At 31.4% G+C, this 22,092-nt stretch overlaps 2 long non-coding RNA genes across 2 annotated transcripts; both read right to left on the minus strand.

Annotated features, from left to right (window-relative positions):
* Window positions 1–6,005: 6,005 nt before the first annotated feature.
* LOC143064997 (uncharacterized) lies at window positions 6,006–7,325 on the minus strand. The gene is made up of 2 exons (XR_012975376.1): window positions 7,245–7,325; window positions 6,006–6,196 (listed from the first exon to the last, which is right to left on the minus strand). It is a non-coding gene; the product is annotated as an uncharacterized LOC143064997 (long non-coding RNA).
* An 858-nt stretch (window positions 7,326–8,183) lies between these two features.
* LOC143064999 (uncharacterized) lies at window positions 8,184–8,917 on the minus strand. Its single transcript, XR_012975378.1, has 2 exons — window positions 8,846–8,917; window positions 8,184–8,369 (listed from the first exon to the last, which is right to left on the minus strand). It is a non-coding gene; the product is annotated as an uncharacterized LOC143064999 (long non-coding RNA).
* Window positions 8,918–22,092: the final 13,175 nt, after the last annotated feature.

A 22,092-nucleotide genomic window follows, 5' to 3' on the forward strand; every position in this document is an offset into this window, starting at 1 on the left:
GTCACGATGTTGGCGATGTCAACGATGTAAGCAGCAAGAAAAACGATGTAAACAATGTCGTCACGGTGTTATCAACATCATGATGTCGGCAATGTCAACAATGTAGACAGGAAAGGGGGACGATGTAAACGGTCGTCACGATGTTGTCAACATCACGATGTCGGCAATATCAGCGATGTAGACAACAGGAAAGGGGGACGATGTAGACGATGTCGTTACGATAAAGTCTAAATTACGATGTCGGCGATGTCAACAATGTAGACTGAAACGGGGGCCGATGTAGACGATATTGTCAACATCACAATGTCGGTGATGTCAACGATGTAGACAAGAAAGGGGGACGATGTAGACAATGTCGTCACGATGTTGTCAACATCACGATGTAGGCAATGTCAACGATGTAGAGAGGAAATGGGGACGATGTAGACGATGTCTCACCATCAGTCAAGACCACAATTAATTTCTTTGTTCGATGTGAATTCCCTTTGTTCGTGGGATGTGAATTCCCTTTGTTCGTGGTCTAGGAATATAGTTCCTAATTATTATATAGGTTATTTCTTCTTAGGTAATCTGGCTACTGTTATCTTTGAAATGTTTACTATTTAAGTGGTCCTTTCAGTTGCAAATGTATTGACATAAGTAAAATATGCAGGAAAAAAAATATTGTTGAAAGTGAAAGTAGTGATTTGGCCAAATTGAAAGTAGGGTAGAAATTAGCCTTCGTTATTTATCTAAGATTCAAACCCTACCATTGGCGTGTTAATAGGTCCTGGGACAAGCATATTTAATTAGAAGAATAATGGTCTATAAGCAGTTGAATTTATTTCATGTTTGCAGCGGTGCAAATGTTTTAATTCAACTTGACTAAGAAGAGGAATAATAATTGTGTTCTGATGTCATCACGATGTCGGCGATGTCAACGATGTAGACAGAAAAGGGGGAAAATGTAGACAAAATCGTCATGATGTTGTCAACATCACGATATCAGCGATGTCAACGATGTAGAGAGGAAAGAGGGCGATGTAGACGATGTCGGCGATGTCAACGATGTAGACAGAAACAGGGGCCGAAGTAGACGATGTCGTCCTGATATTGTCAACATCACGATGTCGGTGATGTCAACGATGTAGACAAGAAAGGGGACGATGTAGACGATTTCGTCATGATGTTGTCAACATCACGAAGTCGGCGATGTCAACGATGTAGAGAGGAATGGGGACGAAGTAGACGATGTTGTCACAATGTTGTCAACATCACGATGTCGGCGATGTCAACGATGTAGACAATATCGTCATGATGTTGTCAACATCATGATGTCGGCGATGTCAACGATGTAGAGAGGAAAGGGGGACGATGTAGACGACGTTGTCACGATGTTGTCAACATAACTATGTCGGCGATGTCAACGATGTAGACAATATTGTGAGCAGGTATAAAATCATGAACGAAGTTGACAATATCGGCGATATCGTCACTACATCGTGCACTGGACATACCTCGTCACAATAGGAAATACAGAGGAAAGCAAGACAATTGAACGTCATAATCAAATTTTGACCAAGGAAGAACTGAGATCAAACGATCCGCACGTTGATTAAATAAAAGTAATCAACATGTCAGGAAAGGGATAAATCGTGTAAGAATTAGAGAAATAAATGTATAACAAAGGTGTGTGCAACTAATTTTGATGCACAGGACAATTGTTTCTAGAATAACACCTACCACATTCGCTGGAGACACAATTACAAAAGGTTTGTAAGCATCGAAACAATAACGAGCTTTAGAACTCGAAACTAAAAATAAGCATAATTGAAGAGAACCAAGTATCTGATATCAATTGCCCCTTGTAAGATCAAATTTACCTTTTCTGATAAACACTCATTTAGGACCACTGATCGATAGACGTTTTTTTCTAAGAAATTTTCAATATTTGAACAAAAGAGGAGGAAGATACCGTAATAATTTAATTTTGGATGTAACGCGTCTTCTGATTGGCATAACGTTATGAGCCCATAGACATGATTTAGTCATGTGACCGTGACGTCAACAACGTTTTTCATGACTAATATTTTTTCTGTCTATTCGAAATAACATAAAAAATGTGGTGCACACTGTTAAATAACCCGCTACGCGCGTTATTCAGTGTGCACCAAATTTTTTATGTTATTTCGAATAGACAGAAAAAATATTACAGTCATTCCTTAAATAAAAATAATAGAATCATAAGTTGACAAGAAATAAAATCTCGTTTGTTCTATCGTTTGACTTTGCCAACATGTTTTAGTGTCTTACTTGTCAAAACTGTAACCCCTCTGGCAACTACACAAAATTTTTTTTGGTTGGTTGTATTCGTTTGTTGCTTGTGTTTCGACAACGATTGTCTGTTGCATAATCGCTTTAGTTGATTCTTAACAAATAAGATAAAGAGTTCAGCTTCAAATGGGATCAGCTTCAATTTCACTAAAAATGTCCTTACACATTTGGAAAAAGGAACTGACAGAAGCTGTTGTACCCAAGAACAAATTTTACTTATAACAGTTATTGACAGTTCGAGTTAAAATTATATTCTTTCAGATAGAATGGTGTATAACAGTTATATGACATATTCTGACAGTTCTGAGGAAGAATCGTTTGTACTGATCTCATCATAGCTTACATAGGTAAGATAGTAATCAAATCAATGTGTTGTTCCACTACAAGTCCCGTATGATAACAATGTCCAAAGAGAGTTAGGCGATTATACATAAATGTAGTTATCTGTAACGAGATCAAGGCTCATGTCAACAACATTGTCTTAGGACTAGAACATATCTCAGGATAGTCCTAAAACGAAGATTGGTAAAAGTCGAAATTTTATATAATTCAAAGCCAGTATAAATATTTTTTTGCATGAACCCCCTGAGGGGTTCATGCTTATATATTGGCGAGTTTTGGATGTTTCTATGGGCCACTCGAAATCTCTCGGCCGGAAGTCAGAATAAAATTCTCGGAAATCAGAATATTTTCAGAGTTGCAATTAAGAAATAAGTATTTTATTTTACAAGATACTCTGCTTTGGTATTTTTAAATATTCATTTGTAAAGAAAACATAAAAATTAAATCTAAATAAATTCTTGCATCCTACAAAAAAGAAATGTTTATAAACAATAATCATTATATTTCTACGTTAATTATTTCATACCATTTTAGTATATAGGTTTAATGAGTAATTATTATTTATTTTTTGTATTGTAATATATCCATAAAACGGAAAGTACGATAAATTTAGTAAATATTTAAATTTTAAACGGTCGTGAATCAAAATACTTGTGTGTTTTCAATTCATAAAGCATGATTTTAAATCCTTGCAACTCACAACAACCGTAAAAATAATTTACAATAATCACAACAAAATTTAATTACAACCATAATGTTGATTATTTCATACCGTTTTAGTATGGATTTAGAAGTCTTTGCTTATATTTTGTATAGTAATATATTCACATAGTGGAATGTTAGAATTTAAAAGTAGATTCATTCGATAAATAAACTGTCCATCCGTAAATACTTGACGTTCGTGTTTATTGATATTATATACAATGTATATTCAAAAGAATTTGAAAATAAAATAATAACAGGAACGTTAGTTTTTTATAAAATTTTAATTCAATTTTTGTTTGTTTGTTTTAATAGTTTAACCGTATAGCATCTACATATTTGTACTATATGGTACGGTTTTGAAAATTGTATTCAATGTGTTGACCAACTATCCTACACCTCTTGATGCATTCACATTATAGATCACATTTCAAAAGCACACTATCGGTTTGCGTTCTCAAAAATTTCGGATAAAAAGTCAATGAATCCGGAGTCAAAACATTTAATGTAGGCCGTTTGACATTCGAATTCAACTATTAGATTAAGATATGTGATGATGCAAATGCGTATTCTTTTCCTTAGTATCAGTGAGATGCTTTCTATTTACTATTTCGTGTGCTAAGATACTACTTGCATGCAATACTATTAAATTCACTCGTGAAAGCTTATTTTCGTTTTTGTTATCTAAATTCAGGCCACGGAAGAAAGAGCTTCACATATGACTTTCAAGCACGGTCATCATTTCTAACGGTATTCTGACCTCGAGTTGTTTCTCTTTTGTTTCTTTTTTGAGTCACTGTCCTATTATAAACTTTGACCTTTTCGAAAAGCTAAGGATTGTCTACACAAGGAATAGATTCCTTAACTTTGTAATGTATTTAGCCTTTTAACTTTTTTCAGTCGAGCGTCACTGGCATGGTGCTTTTTTTGTGTCTACTGAACTCGTGTCTGGCGTATATCATTTTATTTCTGGTATCTTTTTATATCTACATACCCTTTTATATAAATTGGTTATTTTGAAAGTGTGTACAGGTATTCATAAACTTCTGAATGAAGAAATTCTTCGGCAAAACTAAGTTTCACTGTAGAATGTTTGAATTGATTTACGTAAAATCAGGAAATCCTTTTAAAAAATTTGAGATGTTTTATGAGACCAAAATCAGTCTCTTAAGAGGTCCCAATCAATTGTATGCCACAGGTTTCACCGCATACAACATCTACCATGAGTAAAGACAGCTTCAAATACGAGTTGAGAATATAAAGGCATTCATGTAGGAAACAAAATATAAAGATATGATAGATAAAATAAATGCATTCAAAATTCCACATTATATTACAAACTGATATATATTTCACATCCAATTTTTTATGGTAATATTCTTTATAAAGCACAAAGGTGTCAGTATTCACCTCAGAAACTTACAAAACCTTTGAATAGACTTATTAAGAAGGGATATAATTACGATACTGTTGTCAAGTCATTAAAGATTGCATATTTTGGCGTTAATATTGAGTCAGTGATAAGGTCTTTGCATCGGAACTAAACACATTTATTCTAAAAACAGTTGTTGGCATGACACGGGTTATGTTCTTCTCATATATGTTATGATGGTATGATACTAAACCCCTAACGGGAAGGATTGTGCCTGATGTTCATATGATGAAATCATAATCTTTCAGTCAGTTTAATTGAAGTCTGGAGCTGGAATGTCAGTTAACTGCTAGTAGTCTGTTGTTATTTATGTATTATTGTCATTTTGTTTATTTTCTTTGGTTACATCTTCTGACATCAGACTCGGATTTCTCTTGAACTGAATTTTAATGTGCGTATTGTTATGCGTTTACTTTACTACATTGGTTAGAGGTATAGGGGGAGGGTTGAGATCTCACAAACATGTTTAACCCCGCCGCATTTTTGCGCCTGTCCCAAGTCAGGAGCCTCTGGCCTTTGTTAGTCTTGTATTATTTTAATTTTAGTTTCTTGTGTACAATTTGGAAATTAGTATGGCGTTCATTATCACTGGACTAGTATATATTTGTTTAGGGGCCAGCTGAAGGACGCCTCCGGGTGCGGGAATTTCTCGCTACATTGAAGACCTGTTGGTGACCCTCTGCTGTTGTTTTTTATTTGGTCGGGTTGTTGTCTCTTTGACACATTCCCCATTTCCATTCTCAATTTTATGAGTAGGTTTGTGCAATTTGCATAAGTCATCCGGTTAGTAGAAATTAGGATTTGCCAAAGGGTTATAATCGGAAAAATTATGTACATTCCCAAGTAATAAATAAAATAGTCGAGCTTTAAAATAACTATTCAAATAGAAGCTGTAAATATATACTTTCAACTGGCTTCTTCTATTCACAGTCAATTATTTCAATTCAAAAGCAAACACAAATTCAGCAACAATCTTTTGGTGACCTCTTAGGTTCATGTATTGCTTTTCTTTTTTTAAAGATAGCAACTTGTTTGCTTATTGAGTTCAGCCAGCAGAATTGATTTTTGTTTTCGAAAATAATTGCACTTGAATAAATCATTTTACTCATGCTAATCCAAATTGAAAGAATATATTCGGGTATACGGGCAATGAAAACAAGTGGACCATAGTCTTGATATGACCCAAGAATGACAATAAAACTAAAAGCAAACTATGTTTGTTTTTTTTCATAGCTTTTATTCAAATTTAACTTTCACCAACATTTTTGAATTTATTTTAAATTAAACACCAGATTGGTCAAACGCTCAATGTATCAATCTTTTCTATTACTTCTCAATTTGCAATAATTTTCTGTGTGGTAGTTCCAAAGCGGTATGTATAAAGATCAAATTCCATTTACAGCAAATCTATAAAAAAGAGAATAAAAAGTAAATTATCATGTTTTGTCGTAAATTACACATTCATATCATACAGCGTCACATCACATAAACATAGATACATATACGACATATACCATAGCCGTACTCTTTATCAGTTATAGATACATATACCATATAGTCGTACTCTTTATCAGTTATAGATACATATACCATAGCCGTACTCTTTATCAGTTATAGATACATATACCATAGCCGTACTCTTTATCAGTTATAGATACATATACCATAGCCGTACTCTTTATCAGTTATAGATACATATACCATATAGCCGTACTCTTTATCAGTTATAGATACATATACCATAGCCGTACTCTTTATCAGTTATAGATACATATACCATATAGTCGTACTCTTTATCAGTTATAGATACATATACCATATAGTCGTACTCTTTATCAGTTATAGATACATATACCATATAGTCGTACTCTTTATCAGTTATAGATACATATACCATATAGCCGTACTCTTTATCAGTTATAGATACATATACCATAGCCGTACTCTTTATCAGTTATAGATACATATACCATAGCCGTACTCTTTATCAGTTATAGCTGCTTAAACATAGATACATATACCATAGCCGTACTCTTTATCAGTTATAGCTGCTTATACTTTTCATATAAATATTAATGATAAATTTGGATGACATATATGTGTGGATAATACAGTAATTATATTTATATATTTAATCCTACACAGTAGATTACCGCTAATGAATAATTATAATGCTAAGAAATATGATATAATACCTAGGATATTCATAATGATGGCTATTCCTGGATTGACTTTATTTAAAAGTTTATGACCTTTGCTCAGAATTAATCCTTAAAGTATGATTCTTTTCAATAAATCATATTGTGTAGCAGAAAAAAATACAATATACGCAGGAAGTGATACCATCTTTAGACAATTAACTTCAGATCACTGACTCTATATTTACTACTTTTTATATATACAATTAACTTCTGACCACTGACTCCATATTTACTATTTTATGATATATACTTACAAAGCTTATCCGAGTGTGTTCAGGGAGTTTCCGGTAGCGTTGGTGACGTCCAAAAGGAGCAAGAAACCAAACAATGTAAGAAGACAAAAAAATATGTATAAAAAATGTTCAATATGTATTGTCTTCGAAAACAAATTTTCATCTATGTTTATCGATATCTATAAAATGATTAACGAATGATAGAAGAATTCTAAAGGCGATGGCTTATTGATAAGTGGCTATTCTTCAATTGAAAGATAAAGGCAATATTTCACAAAATTTACAAAGATCAACCAACAAAAGCCGCAAGATGACCTCTTAATGTGTTGATGATTTAGGATGTCTATTCCAAAGATGAATAGTCATGTTCTTTACACCTTCAAGAACACGAGCAACAAGTATGTGTATGTGTCAATCGGTTTAGTATTGTAGGCTATATCTTTGGCCTTGTCGAAGAAGTTTTTCTGTGGAAATCCAAATTATCCACCACTTGTCCCATCCATTCAATGTAATTGCCTTTGAAATGTTTTATTGTGAACTGTTTTTCGTCATACAAATTGTACAAAACATTATTATTTTCTTATATGCACAAGAAACACGATATTTTTTTTTCTCAAAATAAATTTACTCTTAAATGAAACAATTTTTGTAAATAAAGAATGTTCCTATTTTGTGTGTATATAACATTTATTATTGATTTACTTGTTATAATTATTTAAGTTCAACTTTTCGCAAAATATTATATCGCTGCAATCTCGAATAACTTAGGTACGTTTAATGGATAAAGTACCAACGAGTATAATACATATATAGGCAGTGATCGACATGCCATCCCAAGATCTTTCCTATCGACACATGTTGGCATGCTACGTGAGATTTAAGAGTGTAACTAGTTAATATTTAAATATGCTTACAGTAGTTAAGAAGTTTGGCTCCTTTGAGTTGAGCTGTGGCAGCGTTTCCATAGTTGTACAGTCTTCTCTGTTGTGTGTAGGCATTAAGTTGATTCTGGTAGTAAGCTGGGTATCCTGACTGGTATCCGGATTGGTATCCGTATTGCTGGGCCATGACGAAAGCAACAAGGCATGGGAGCAGGATCAGGATGATAGACTTGTTCATTTTGACGAGTTTGAGTACTTGTTCTGGCTAAATGTGACACAAAAAGGTTAAATTAGTTATCAAGTATATTCAATTTACACAAATGGGCTAGACCGTGCTGTACTACAACGGAAAATAAAAGAAATTCTAAAAAGATGCATATTCATGGGTAATATTAAACATTCCTCAGTATAGCTGTTACTCGTAAAAAGAAATCGGTGCAATTATATGTGGATTAACTACTATATAAAAACTGCTGATATATGCTTGATCGAGAAACTTAACTTAATAATAAATTGCAATTTCGAAAACACAATAAGAGATAATATTTTGTATTTCTCCATAGGTTTAACTGATGTATTTGTGTCTTTTAGATAAAGCTGATGAACATTGTTGACATTCTTGCTCTTTTTAGAATATAACATTGTCCCATACAAGTACAAAATAGACGTCTCTTTCTTTTGTATGAAATTTTATAGTACATATTGATAACACATAAATAATGATAAAAAAATCTATTATACCATAATTTTGTAACTTATTTAACAGCTAATCTACGACCTTACCCGTGAGATTCTTTCTGAGAATGATCTGCTTTGGTATAGCATATAAGTCGCTTATATACCATTTGAATGTTAAATTTTTATAATTATGCATAATCTATCCGGAAAAGATGTTTTTTTGTATGTTGTTATCTGACATTGCAATTGACCGTTTAGGTATATACGGTCATGTTATATAAAATTACACTATTATGTTATAAGATGTCAGCTTTGATAACCAAAAATCAGGAAGTACATATTTACACTGGTCACATATATTTGGTTTTGGTTTCTTCGTAAAGAAAGATTACTTTTTTATTTTATTTTTAATTTACTTATTTATAATATCAAGACAATTAGAAGCTTTTTTTTTTTTATGAAAGGCCAACATTTAGAGACATGCAAATAATAAAACAAACTGTACATTGTAGTTTAAAACGTTAAAATATTAAAATTCCTGATTTGAAAGAAGTAATAAATAGGTAAAAAAATAAACTCTCAAATATCTTCTTTTTTTAACAAATGAACACAAAATAAATTCAAAGTTTATTTTTGTGCGAACATTTTAAACGGGTTAAAAAAACTGGTTTGGAGTTATCATATTATTTATATTCTGTAGTACATAATGTAGCACGCAAATTGATAAATCGTTTTAATAAAACTTAGGAGGACTTGACTTGAAAGTCTGCAATTAAAACAAAAGTTTCTCAGTCCATTTTTAAAGTGGTTTTATTCATAGGAGTTTCAAAGTTCATACTTCAAAAAGAACGGAAAATGCAGACTTCCCGAGCCTGGAGTGACTTATTTATTCACTTCAACATATAGTTTTTAAAAAGTTAAACGGATGCCTTTCCAAAAATAGATAATAGTTCAACAAAAGTAGGGAAATTGACAATATAGCATGTTCGATGATTTAATGTTGTTTTTTCGATTAAAAAAATTCAACAATACATAAACAAGTTTATCCCCTAGGCTTCATGTTTATGTATGTTAGAATTATGTTAATTTTATTAAACAAAAAGACTTGTCATATTTATCTGATTTCTTTAAAAAGACATAAAAAAAGGTTTACTAAGGTAATGGTTTCCAACATGTGATTGATTGATTTATTAATTTCTGGTTGTTTATCGTCCTGTGGCAAATATTTCAAACATGTTCATAACGAGAACACATTAATACAATAGATAACTCCCATAATGGAGTGGTTAGTTCAGCAATATAAAACAGTCATGTACATTTGTATCAGAATGGTTTAAAGTCAACAGTGGTCTTAAACAAGGATGTCCATAAAGCCCCAGTCCCACAAGACCATGATCGCACCACGCTCACCGCGATCTAAAATAAATTCGGATCGTGGTGAGGTCGCGATATGAGCGGCATGAACATTTTCGTTGCTTTCACGATGCTGCTACGTCCTCATTATGCTTCTACAACGACCCCGCTACGATTATACCACGTTCTCACCGCGATTCTTCTGCGACCTCACTACGCTTATCAAGATCTTTCTACGCTCTTCACGTTCTCACTACGACCATACCATGAGTTATCCGATTGCAACACGATCTTACCACGCTTCTACTGCGATTATAGCACGTTCTTCTATTTCTGATTAATACGTAGATTTCTCGGAAACAATACAGTCATGCCATTAAAATCTATTAGAAGATTTGGGCGTGGTGGTAGGGAATGTTGTAGAGGCAAAGGGAACTAAGTAACGAATCCTGATCAAGCAGAGATGTCGGACCGACCAATCCAACCTAAATAACAACCTATTGCTGGTCCATAAAGCTCAAATGACGATATTTTAGTGAACGATAGCAGAGATGACACAGATGTGTCAATAGATATAGAAAGATGTGGTATGAGTGCCATTGTGATAACTCTCCATCCAAGTAACAATTTATACATGTAAACAATTATAGGCCAAGGTACGGCCTTCAACACGGAGCCTAGCTCACACCGAACAGCAAGCTATAAAGGGCCCACAAAATTACTAGTGTAAAACCATTTAAACGGGAAAACCAATGGTCTAATCTATATAAAAAAGAGAAGCATGGTTGAGCCGTTAGAGCAAATGGATAATTACATACAGACAAACAAAATGTAGGGAGCTTTCAATCTCCGGCGCAGAGATCACATATCCGTTCCGTTCAATACTACGTAACACTACACTCAATATGAAAAGGGATCATAAGAAGATAAAATGAAGGTATAAGTATGTTATTACAAGTTTGTTATGAAGCAAATTGTAAGATTATTATTATTTTTTGAATCAGAAGTTTTGAGAAACATCAGTTTGTGCTAAGGATTATTAAATTGATTTCTGCTATGATTTATTGTTCATTGCTATTTTTAAAAAAATTGGCCAAAATGCATGAAATTATTTTTTTGGGTGCAGGTGAACTGTTATGAGAACTTTTTTTATGGTAACAAAAGGATTTTAAGATTACAATTACTTAAACTAAAACAATAAAGTAATATTAATGTATTGAAATGAAAACAAAAATCTTATCATTGGAATTTTATTTCACTCAAACTATACATAAATAGATTGTTTGTAACCTATTAAATCTGTGCACTGAATGGTTAAAGCATAAATATCTCCAAGAAATGAACTTTTATCTTTATTTATTTGATATTTAAAAAGTTAATAAAATTTTGAATTGATTGTAGTTTTTTATTACATTGTCTCATAATATTATGATTATATGATGTACTTAAATGCTTTGTGTATCACTTGAAAATAGAATAAAATTTGTATATGAAAAAAATATTTTTTTAATCCTATTCAAAAATTTTGAAATTAGGATTGGAATGGTGGTTGAAGTTTGAAGGGTTATTGCCTATTTACAATTCTATTCTCAACATCTCACATTCAATACAGGAACATTTTGGTTTACAGTTGTAACAGCAGATATGACCTTTACATCTGTTTTTTTCAAAGCCACACTGCCGTAGTAGGTATTCGCGAATACAACCCTTTTCCCTACAAAAACCAATAATATCAGGCTTGATATCAACTACATTAGCAGCAATATCCCTATTGCTGTAATAAAGGACAGCTTTGGATGCAATCCCTGAACGATCAGCACGCCCAATCTCTTGGACATAATCGGACAGTGATCTTGGTGGACGTGCATGGATGACTCTCATAATTGATTGAGAATTAAACTCCATACCAACAACTGATGTGCAAAACACAAGTTTTATCCTTGGGTTTACACAAGCCAACTCTTTAATTATATAATTTTTTACACTGTCATCCTGACCACTGCAAAGAACACCGTATACAGATGATTCAAGTGTAGGTTTCTTGAATATGTGTTTGCAGTAGGCAGCTGCATTGTCTATGTACTGTAATGGCATAAATAACAAAGTAACTGGAAAAGTTTCCCTATTTTCAAACAGATTGTCACAAATTGGCCTATATATATTTTCATAGGCCTCATAGATATCAAGGGATGCCTCTTTAAGTTTAATCTCCAGGTAAATGTTTTCCCTATCAGGACTTTCCCGAATAACTTTTGGATTTTTCATCCCTATGGAACTGGTTACTGTCCTCCCTTCCTGTTTTGTGACAGTGGCACTAAGTCCCAATCTTGGTACTCCTGGAAAAAATCCTGGAAGCTCTTTCAGGTGATCAAAAGCTTTCCGGAATGATTTCCCCCTATTCATTAAAAAAAGTAATGATCATGCATTTTGATAATAACTATTTAATAAATAAAGTTAAATACACCACCACCAAAGAAAAGGGATATAAGCAATATGAAATTATTTTTTCCAATAAAACTCTGATTTTATTAAATATGATGTTGAAATTTGTGTTCTGTATTTGTTATATTTTTAGTTAGCTACATGAAATAAATTTCAAAGAAAATCACTGAATCTAATAATCCAAAAATGAATAATATCTATTATATTTTAAAAACAATACTGGTCACAGATAATTGGAAAAAATGCATTCACAGTGGAATGTTAATAGCTGAAATAATATACATTGTTTGTCCGCAGTTGGAATTGAACCAACATACAGCAAAGTGTATTACCCTATAGATACAGACTTCTATATAATGTATGTTGTTAGTAAGGGTGAAATGAAATGTTAATAAAAAATTAAGATAAAAGCATTAATTACTAAATGTTAACAAAAAGCTTAAAAAAAACAATTAAAAGCTTATACTAGCTGCATTATAGAAGTTCACAGTGAATGAAAACAGGAAATTAAACCAGAAGCTAAAATGCAGATATGCACTGAAAATAAATTAATAAAAAATTGGTCACTTAAGATCAATTTTACTTATTGTTAAGTTCAATAAATGTTTTGCTTCATGTTGCAGATAAATTCCATTAGGCCAACTGTAAGGAGTTTTGTTAGAAGTAATAAATATACAAAAACATATACATTACTAGTAAATCTTAACATTAGAAATGGAAATACATACCTTGCTTTCTCTTTCATACTTACATTATCTGTTTAAAACATTTCAAACAGTATCAGTAAAATCTGATAGAAATTCATGTCAAAATGTGAACTTCAAATCAATGGTTAAATCAAATCAATGGTTAAATAAAAAACAAAACAACAAAATATTATTGAGGTTATATAAGAAATATTGATTTTTAAAATTGGAAAAAATTAAAAATGCAAGACCTTGAGATCAAGTTACAAATTTGATAAGAAAGGTGATAAGCCAGACTTTACTTTCAAAGAAATGGCCAATGCTTGATAAAATATATAAATTATGTTCATTATTAACCAATATACGGGGTAACGCACAACCAGGACAAAATCTTAAAGAATTACAATAAAATTGTTTTATAAAGTGTAATAGATGTCCATTAAGTTCACTTAAAAAGTATGGATTGTTATCAGTATTTATTCATATATTCAATACATTTTGCTATTGTCCAACAGAAAAAAGTTGTAAAACTGAATCTGAAATTAAAATACAAAGAAAGCTGTAACGTACCAATCTGCAACTTTATGACATTCGTCAATAAAAATTGCTTTCACTGAAGATTTGAAACTACAAGATAAGATAAGATAAGATATTTTTATTTCCAATTATGGGCCCCAAAGGGCATAAACATTACAACATCAATAATTTTTTTATAATACAATACAAACAATGAGATAAATAAAAAAAAAAAAAGTTAAACGAGAACTATTTAAGTTCTTAAAGAATACGTAGATAAAGAATCTATAGTATGTTGGTTTTTTTTAATACTAATGCATTTTATTACAAGTGTGGTTGATATAGATAACAAACAAGCAGCCCAAAAAGAAAAAAAAAAAAAAAAAGAAAAATAGATATCCACATATGTATAGTACACAAAAAGTTGGATCAATTAAATATATAATAATTAGCCAAAAAGAAAGTAGAAATTAAACATGTCCATGACTCATCCTGTGTCAGCAGCAAATAGGAAAGCATTATGGTTTCCTAAAGGCAGCTGACACCAGGGGACGATACCTTATGGGCCATAGGCATGTAAAATGTGTGTAAATGTCTCTTTCCTACCTGTATCAAAAGCAAACAAGGAAGCATCATAGGTAACTTGAATGCAGTTGATACCAGGGGACGATGCCTCAAGGATATAAGAGAACATTTGAATAAATAATATATCTTAACAATTATTTTTTTTTTTTTTAATCGGCTAGTATGTTTGTGATATTCAGATGAATATAATTTTCTATGTCCAATCAAATGTATATACACACATAGATTTCCTTTAACTAATCTTCACTAAGGAAGATGTTTGTATATAAAATTACATATTATTTTAAGTAACTCAACATTTTCTACACTAAATAACCAGATAATTTTGCTTTGACTGTTCATATGATTAAAATAAGAATTATATTGTGCAATACTAGCTAACATACAATTTCTATCATCCTCAAATTTGTTACAATCAAATAGAAAATGAGCCTCATCTTCGACAGTATTGGAAGAACATTTATTACATATTCTGTTAATTCGGGGAATACCCTGATATCTACCTAATTCTATTTGTAATCTATGAGAAGATACACGTAATTTAGTAAAACTTCTTCTAAGTTCAAAATTCTTGATCAATGTTAGATATTTTTCAAAACCAAAATTTGTTTTATATAAAAGGTAGGTTTTCAGTTTACTGTCTGAAAATTTATCTATTTGTTTTTTCCAACAGCTAATAAACAATATTGATAGCTTGGTTTGTATATATTTCTTAAATTTGTATAAGGATTCTCAAAATGGAGCACTTATGGCATTTGTATAGTCAATACCAAGTATTTTAAAAACAACATTTATTGAACCATACCATGATGTTATATTCATGTGATGTAGTGTCTTTGATTGTGTATATGCCTCTTTTAATAGAGGAAAATTATTACCTAAATTCTCTAATCTATACCAGTACAATAACATTCCTTTTATAATATTAAAATATATTGGAAATCTTCCAAGTTCAGATAACACTGCAGCATTTGTTGTTTTCTTGTGTACCCCAAGTATAAATTTACAAAATTTTATATGAAGTTTCTCACAGGGTAAACCTGAATATAATTTTTCAAAAGATATATCTTCCTTCTTACATTTAGAGGAAAGAGAATTAAACATCCCCCATATTTCGCTACCATATAATAAAATAGGTTTTACAGTGTGGTCAAAAACATGAATACTTGTTTTTACATCAGGATTAAGTGATAAAAGATCTTTCCTTAATTTGAAATGAGCTTTCAGGGATTTTTTGTATAGTTCATTTTGAGCATAACTGAATGAACCAGATGAGCTTAAATATAAACCTAGGTATTTGTATTTTGAAACACATTCCAGATTTATATTCTGAAATGTGAATATCTGTTTTACATGTCTGCCTGCCTTGTTGAAAATCAGCACCTTTGTCTTATTAGTATTCACATTGAGACACCAATCTTTGCAAAATTTATCAAGCATTCCCAGCTTTTCTCGTAGTCCTTCAGCTGATGTAGATAATAAAACAATATCATCAGCATACATTAAACAATGTAGATCTTTGTCATTGACATTAACTGGGTCTCTAGTATCTGACAAATATCTGGGCAAATCATTTATGAATATCTTGAATAAATTCGGACTGAGGTTGTCACCTTGTTTGACTCCAATATCTAATGGGAAAAAATCACTTACTTGATTTTGAATTTTGACACATGATTTGCTAATTTCATACATACTATTAATAATGTTATAAAAATAAGACCCAGCCCCAATATCTAGTAGTTTAATCTTGATCCCTGTATGTATAACAGTATCAAAAGCCTTCTGAAAATCAACAAAACAGGCAAACAGTCTACCTTCTTTTGAATTACAGTATTTGTTAATAAGACAGTTTAAAATAAACATATGATCTGCAGTTCTAGCTTTCCTTGTGAATCCAATTTGACTATCATGTATAATATTATGTTCCTGAAGAAATTTGTCCAGTCTTAGACTTAATATTCTATTAAAAAGCTTTCCAATTGCACTTGTTATTGTTATTCCTCTATAATTGTTAGGGTCACTTGTATCGTTGCTTTTAAAAATTGGTGTAATATAACCTTCAGCCCAAGATGTTGGGTATATACCTGAAGACAGACAAGTATTAAACATCTGTTGAAAACTTTTTAAAAGGAAAGTCTGTCCATTCTTTATCATATTATTACTAATGTTATCCAAGCCTGATGATTTATTGCATTTTAAGTGTGAAATGGCTTTGGATATTTCAGACTCAGTGATAAAGGAGTCCAACTCGTTGAAACATTTTGAGTTTTCTAACTGTTTCAGTTTTTCACATAGCTCTGTATATCTACTTTGAAATTCACCTTTCAGTTGTGACAACTTTTGGAAATGTGATATCAAAGTTGATGGTTGTACTCCACATTTTTTTTTAGTTTCATTTTTTTCCTGTAGTTCATTAATTAAGTTCCAATACAGTTTTGGATTCTCTTCGTGCAAGGAGTCCAGTTGACTAATCAATGATTGTTTGTATTGTTTGTATTTATATTTCCTTAGTTTGGAGTATTCACGATTCAGTTTATAAAAGTGATTTTTGATAATTGGATCATATGGAAATCTTGAATAAATTTTTCCATAATTAAGCAAGTTAGTTCGAGCTTGTTGTAAACTTGCGTCAAACCACTTTTTGTTTTTTTGTTTGTTTGTGTGTTTTTTTAAAGGTCGTTTAAGTGATAGATTTGCTGCTGATAAAAAGATGTTTGAAAATTTTGATGATGCGTCATCTACTGATGTCTGAGTAAATTGAATTGTGCTGTTGTTGAATTCTAGTATGTAGTTTTGTAGTGTATCTGAAGAAAGTGTTTCTTGAAATTTTATTGCTGAACAGTCAGTCCAGATATAATTAGGTGTCATATTTTTCAACTGGATTGGAATATCATTTTCTCCAGGAACACAATATTTTGCAGATAATTCCCACTCAAGTTTACAATGACAATCAGATAATGTGGGAATAAATCTGGATACTTTAAAATACAGTACATTTTCAAGAATTTCTTCCGACACAGCAACATAATCAACCACACTTGCACCATTGGGGGTATAGCAAGTAAAATTACCAAATGTATCACCAAGAACTCTGCCATTTAAAATTCTTATTTGTTTACTAATGCAAAAATCCAAAACTTCTTTGCCTCTTTGATCAATTTTTTGGTCTCGACTTTTTCTTGTCATAATGTTTTTGTCAGTAGGGTATGTATCAAAAATTGGAGTAAATTTTGAATCATCGTTTACTATAAAGTCATTTTCAGAGCCTATTCTGGCATTAAAATCTCCACATAACAAAATTTCACCCATTTTTTTATACTGAAAGATATCTTTTTCTATGCATTCAAAAACATCAGAAGAGAGTTCTTGGGTATATTTAGACGTAACAGGGGGGTTGTACAGTACACAAATAAATAGGTCACTTTTAAATCCAAAAAAGGATTTTTCTAATTTAATCCATTGATAATCTGGATTACTGTTAATCAATATTTTGACATGAGGTTTAACGTGACTTTTCTGTAGAATTGCTATACCCCCAAAATGACGGTTATTATTTGATAATTTTCTACATATTGGATGATAATGAAATTTGCCAATATTGTGTATTTGGGAATTATATCCCACATGAGTTTCGACTAAAAAAACAATGTCGTAATTCTCTATATGTTTCAGAAAAAGGGGATCCTCTGCTTTATTCATGCCCTTTGAAAATAAGCCACCTATATTCCAATAACCAAATTTTACAGATGATTGGTTTGATTTTGGCATTTTGGTTGATACAATTAAATCTGGTATAAATAATAGAATAGATTTTCTATCTATAAAAAAAAAAAAATAATAAAAATTTGTCTCTAAATAAAAGGAAGAGACAACAAGGAAAATATTCAGAAATGTAAATATTTGAAATAAGTAGATTTATTTAGAGGATAGTTTTTACAATGGTTTTCTAAATACAATTAGTCTATGATATAATGACAGATAATTTCTTTTCTATGTATCCTCTTTTAACTGAATAACTATTAAACTGATTTGGGTTGAATAACCTGATATCCTGGGTTAATTCATGATCAAAAGTATGATTCAAATGTGAAAACTAAAAATAAAAATGAATAAAATAAAATAAAAAAGGCGAACTTTTATACCTAGCAGAGGTTACATATTTATGACCATGTAATAGTGTGACTTCTTCACATAATGGCTGTTTCATTTGAAAAATCTATTCAAATGAGAATATGAATTTATCAGCCCAAAAAAAAAGAAGAAATATATAAAGTTGTACATGTATATATAAATTATATGTAAATGACTTTAAACATGTTAAAGGAAGTCAACATAATGATATGGTAATATGTATAATATTAAAAAGCAAGTTATTCATGATGACCTCTGCCACGTCCACGTCCACGTCCTCTTGTGTTGCGCGATTTGGATCTACCTCTTGAATTTGGCATGGGAATGTTTAAGGCAGTGTGTATTCCACGCTTTAAGTTTGCCGATAGCTGAGACACGCCAGAGTCAGAGAGATGAAATTTATCTTGACTTAGTAGCTCTGCAATTGGGTTTCCATTTCGCAACATATTGCCATGATCAACAAGTAGAACATCTTTATTGTCATCATATATTTGTTTCAACAAGGCATTTATGATTTGTCCATTTGTGTTAAAAATTACACTGTCGAGTCGAGGAGTAGTAAGAGAGATGATGCAACCACTATTTTGCCATTTTTGAAGTGCAAGCTTGACAATATCTTGTATTTCTTCTACACATTGCTGTGGTGATTTTATTTTCAAATCATTCGTCAGGGAATGAAACACTACTAGATTTGGAATTATATCCGATATCTCCAAAATAGCTTGTTTAGTTTCTTCTAAATTGAAAGCAGTAACCTTATTGGTTGTAAATGATGGCGATAGCTTCTCTGCATTGATACGTTTGGTATTGGATGTACCAATTAAAATAATTGTTGGTTTGTTATCAATGTCAAGTTTAGATTTGTCAATATATTTCGTGTCTGCATTAACAAGATGAAAATCTTCAAATCGAGAAATCATTTGGGAGCGGAGAGAGATATTTTCTTCTTGTAATTTCTCCAAGTGTTGAGTATGTCGTTTTAGAGTATCAGTTAGTTTGTCAATTTCTTCATTTTTGGTTTGTAGGCTTACCGATAGAAAGTCGATCTCAGAGTTTGAAGTAGTTAATACCTTTTTCATTTCTGCTCTAGTCTCCTCCAGTATTTGATTGTGACATTTCATTTGATCTTCATGTTGAGCTTTAATTAACATAATATTGCTTTGCTCGTGTTTTAATTTAACTTCCAAAGTCTGTTTTTCTGTTTGTACGGTTTTATATTTTAATTGTAATGTTGATATCTCATTGTCGTCTTTTCTACCTTTTCCCAAGACTAGAACATCATCATTGCATTGTTTAACAGCAGTTAATACTTTGCTGAAGTTTTCATTGTGACTGTGTTCTATTTTAGCCAGCGTGTCAACTAAATTTAATTCAAGCCTTTGAAAATCATCTTTTTGAGGTTGATCTTCTTGTACTAGTACTGATTTTAACCCAGTCTGGGAGTCAGGTAATACACAAGTGACCTTGTCAACAGGGCATAATTCATTAATGTGTGTATTGTTATTGTCATCATGACATTCGTGTGAAATACATGTATTAGTAGGACTGGTTTGTGATATGTTTGTAAGAACTTTATCAAGAATATCTTTCAGAATTGGAAAATGAATATCCACAAACTCATAATAATGACTGCCTTGTACTCTTATTGTTCCTGTTGTGACAAAAAATGTAATATTAAATTGAAGTTCCCCCTTTTTTAATACTTCAATCATCACAGAATTTCCACTGTTGCTTCGGTTTTCCCATATTTTGGGTTCGTCATACCATTCAATATCATAATCAGGTTCCTTTCCAAGATTGTCATAATAGTAAATATCTAGTGTTTTTATCCATGGTTGGATTCTGTCAAGGTTTGTGTAGAATGTGATGATTTTAGCATGTTCATCATACAAGTTTGGGTCAATTTGCTCGAAAAGGCTTAATTTTGCTTTACCAGTCCTCTTGTTTTGCTTTGATGGGAGAGATGAAAGAGGATAGTCATTAATGGTTTTGTACATCGATAGGTCAATTTTCAATTTGCCTAAATCTACCATGATGACCGGCTTGTAGTCAACACGTGTTTATATAGTTATATGTGCACACACGTAAATCAGCGTAAATAAATGTTTGTAAATATAATTGATCGATCGGAAGTTATCTTAGTGTTTCTTCCTCTCTGATATAAATATTTGGTGTATTTTAAATGATGGAAACTGTTAAAAAACCCAGGATTCTCAGAATATTTTACCAGTGAATTTTTCCACCAACCGCCATTAATCAGGGGCGATAATCGGGTTGCACTAATGACAATATTCTATTGGTGATTGGATATTGTAATTCACTACTGTATGACATTCTATTGGTGAAGGGATATATTGACTTCATACTGAAGGTGTGCCTATATTGGCAGAAAATATACAGATACAGAATACAGATTGCCCGGATAGTGACAGGACGGTTGACCGGACGAGATATAAATAGTTATAACTATTTTGTTATTCGGTAGATTTGTTTAATATTTGTAGACCTTAAAGATATTAACATTTTTTTTATGAAAATCAAATAAAAAAAGTGAAAAATAATATTTTTGAGTAAATAAAGTTGACCGGACGGTATTCACACTCGCCGTTATACACTATACATATACTAATCAACAAAAGAAACGATACAAGTCTTTTTTTCAAATTTAAGATAAAGATTTCCGTTTATAGGACCAATATAGAAGGTAGTAATACTTAATCATTATGGAAATATAAATCCGTTTAAAAAAAATATTTTTTTGCTTTCGTGATGTTTTTTGACGATTTTTTTTGTTTTTTACAAAATTTACATAAAACGACAATTTGAAAAACAGAAGTTTCAACTAATGATGCCAACCTCTCATTTAAAGGTAAAGACAATGTTTGCCATCAATTTGTTTTTAAAAATCATACAGTTTCTTCGTTTATTTGTTTACCAAAGTTCGGCCCCACGAGAAATCGTTAAAATGTATACATTATCAACTGATTTACCATAGACAGTATGTGTAAAGTGATATTCAAAAAGCGGTCACAATCTTAAAACTAATCCGAAATGTTCCAAATTTACTGTGTGTTGTTTTCATATCCAAAGCATTGATTTGAGACAAAAATAAAATTTTTTTTGCATTTTTTGAGATTTCAAAAAAACACTTTTTTTCCCAAAAATTTGAAAAAACAATATTTCAACCCATTAGTTACAACATGAACCACAACTTGATTAGCATATTGAATATTTTTAAACAAAGTTGAAATTTTATTTAGTACTTAGAAAATTACGTGTCGATTTTTTATTCAACTTTCCGCAAAACTTATTTGCACCCTATAGTCGTTTACAGGGAATTTAGATACTTTCCGACAAGTTTTGATTTTCATTATCACATGTGCATACATTGCAAATGAAAGCTTTTTAAAATAGTGTATTTCATTTTGTTTTATATTTAATACTTTTTGATAAATTTTATTTCAAAGTCGTGTATCGTTTCTTTTGTTGACTAGTATATATTCAACTCCTCGACAACATGTGTTAATATCTCTTTTGTTTTACAATATTTGTCCAAGAAATTCAGGAACCTGTGCGATTTATAAATAAATTATA

Source organism: Mytilus galloprovincialis, chromosome 2 (genome assembly GCF_965363235.1).
Source record: "Mytilus galloprovincialis chromosome 2, xbMytGall1.hap1.1, whole genome shotgun sequence".
Taxonomy (NCBI): Eukaryota; Metazoa; Mollusca; class Bivalvia; order Mytilida; family Mytilidae; genus Mytilus; species Mytilus galloprovincialis.